Raw genomic sequence first — 3,203 nt, 5'->3', positions numbered from 1 at the left:
AGGGCAGAGGGAGAGGGAGAAAGAGAATCTCAAGCAGACTCCCCACTAAGCATGGAGCCCAGCAACGTGGGGCTTGATCCCACAACCCTGAGATCATGATCTGAGATGAAACCAAGAGTCGGACACCCAACGAATGAGCCACCCAGGCACCCCCACCTCTGGGCCTTCTGTTATCTAGGAAATGAAACATGTTAATTCTCTCTACTTTAGCCAGATGGGCTATGAGGCAGGATCATCTAGTGGTTGGGCACACAGGGTTTTTGTTTTTGTTTTTTTTAATTATGTGTTTTTGGGGGGCGCCTGAGTGGCTAAGTCGTTAAGCATCTGCCTTCGGCTCAGGTCATGATCCCAGGGTCCTGGGATCGAGCTCCGCATTAGCTCCCTGCTCCATGGGAAGTCTGCTTCTCCCTCTCTCGCTGTCTCTCTGTCAAATAAATAAATAAAATCTTAAAAAAAAATAAAACTCTATGGGGGGGACTGGGTGGTTCAGATGGTTAAGCGTCTGCCTTCGGCTCAGGTCATGATCCCAGGGTCCTGGGATCGAGCCCCGCATCGGGCTCCCTTCTCAGCGGGAAGCCTCCTTCTCCCTCTCCCATTCCCCCTGCTTGTGTTCCCTCTCTCACTGTGTCTCTCTCTGTCAAATAAATAAATAAAATTTTTAAAAATTCTTTAAATTATGTATTTTTGTTAATCTAAATTCAATTAATTAACATATAATGTATTATTAGTTTTAGAGGTAGAGGTCAGTGATTCATCAGTCTTATATAACACCCAGTGCTCATTACATCACGTGCCCTCTTTAATGTCCATCACCCAGTTACCCCAGCCCCCCACCCTCTTCCCCTCCAGCCACCCTCAGTTTGTTTCCTATGATTAAGAGTCTCTTATGGGGAGCACCTGGGTGGCTCAGTCAGTTAAGGGTCTGCCTTCGGCTCAGGTCATGATCCCAGGGTCCTGGGATCAAGCTTGCATTGAGCTCTCTACTCAGCGGGGAGCCTGCTTCTTCCTCTCCCACTCCCGCTGCTTGTGTTCCCTCTCTCGCTGTCTCTCTCTGTGTCAAATAAATAAATAAAATCTTTAAAAAAAAAAAAGATTGGGGGAGACACATGACTTTGAGGTGACTGTTCTGTGGGGTCAACCAGCAGACAGAGAACTGACCTCAGAAGAAAGATCAGCCTGGGATGGAGAGAAGAGTCCTTTGCTCAAGACTGTCTGAAATGACTTCTTTTTTTTTTTTTTAATATTTTATTTATTTATTTGACAGAGAGAATGAGATAGAGAGAGACAGGATGAGACGGGGGAGGGTCAGAGGGAGAAGCAGACTCCCTGCTGAGCAGGGAGCCCGATGCGGGACTCGATCCCAGGACTCCAGGATCATGACCTGAGCCGAAGGCAGTCGCTTAACCAACTGAGCCACCCAGGCGCCCTGAAATGACTTCTGAAGTTACAACTCCTCAAGACCTTCTTGTGCCTGGCTTTGAATGTTCTCTGTAGCACCCACCTCAGGGCCTTTGCACAGGCCCTGTGCCCTGCCTAGGATAGTCTCCCCCTTCTCAACTAAGATGTCACCTCTCCAAAGAGTCCTTCCTTAACACTCTATTTAAATAGGTCCCCATCCCATTACTCCTGGACTCAGGACCTACTCTTTCCTAATATTTCTCAAAATCTATAATTGTTCGACTCAATTTCTTTGTCAATTGTCTGTTACCACCTCCACCCAATAAAGTACCTGTTCCACGAGTGCAGGGATTGGATGGGCTTGTTCACTGCTGTATCCACAGCTCCCGGCATACAGTAGAAGCCTAGCAAACATTTATGGAATGAATGAACGATCCAGCCCTACCTATTTCCTCATATCCCCCTTTTTCTGATTCTCTGTTCTTTTTTTTTTTTTTAAAGATTTTTATTTATTTACTTGAGAGAGAGAGAGAATGAGAGATAGAAAGCACGAGAGGGAAGAGGGTCAGAGGGAGAAGCAGACTCCTCGCTGAGCAGGAAGCCCGATGCGGGACTCGATCCCGGGACTCCAGGATCATGACCTGAGCCGAAGGCAGTCGCTTAACCAACTGAGCCACCCAGGCGCCCTGATTCTCTGTTCTTTTGAGACTGGTGTCCCCATCACACTCTCTTCATTCTTCCCTCCTGTGTGCCTCTACTTGGAATGCCCTTTCACCTCTGCCCACTCAAACCCTGCCGAAGGTTTAGCTCCTACTGGACCTCCTCTGGGAAGCCCACTTACCCCTGGACCAAGTCCCTTGTGAAGTGAACAACCTATACAACTGTGCATGATGGCCCGACTCCAAGCACCACAACTTATATGTGACCTTGAGCAAGTCACTTCAGCTCTCTGGGCATTTCCCACAGTTAATTCTATCCTTGGGATTTTATCTAAGGGAAATAATTCAAAAGCAGAGAGAAGCTATAAATGCCCAAAGATATACTCTGAAGCATTACTTAAAATAGAAGAAAAATTTTAAACAACGAAAGTGTGAAATGTAACAATAAAAGCTACCTCTGACTGAGTGTTTGGATAGGCCAGGTGGCAAGTGGGGCATTAACAGCTGTGGTCAAGAGCACAGGCGCTGGAACCTCAGCCTCACCATTTACTCTCTTGTGCTTGAGCCAACGACTTACCTCTTGGACCCTCAGTTTCCTCATCTGTAAGGTGGGGAGGATAACAGCTCCTACCTCATAGACTTTTTGTTGTTGTTAAGCAAACGTTTTATTGACTATAATCCAAGTACAGAAAAGTATACAAATAAATGTGCAACTCAATGAATTTTCACAAAATAAGTATGGTTATAACCAGGGCAGTTTTGAGGACTACAGGAGACAATGCCTGGGAGTACTTAGGGTGCGGGTGGTAGGTGGCCAGTGTTACTCACTCTGTATTTCCTGTGCTTCGTGCTAAGCACTTTCCATGCATTCTTTTTATTCAGTCCTCGCAGTAACCCTATGAGGTAGGCACTAATATTACCCTCATTACAAATAAGGAAACCTAGATTCAGAGAAGTTAAATATACTGGCCAACATCACAAAGTTAGCAAATGACAGAGGTGAGAGAGGAACCCAAAACCCTCCTCTCAAACCCCTCGATACACTGATTCCCGAGATCACCTAATAAGCTAATAACTTAAAAAAACTGGATAGTCAATGACCCACTTGGAAAACCATGGTCTTCTGAGTTCTTGAGTCAATTAAAT

Source organism: Callorhinus ursinus, unplaced genomic scaffold, assembly GCF_003265705.2.
Source record: "Callorhinus ursinus isolate GAN/ISIS: 27379988/994484 unplaced genomic scaffold, GSC_fseal_2.0 scaffold18, whole genome shotgun sequence".
NCBI classification, from domain to species: domain Eukaryota; kingdom Metazoa; phylum Chordata; class Mammalia; order Carnivora; family Otariidae; genus Callorhinus; species Callorhinus ursinus.
The sequence above is the reverse complement of the archived record's forward strand: the minus strand, read 5'-3'. Positions refer to the sequence as shown.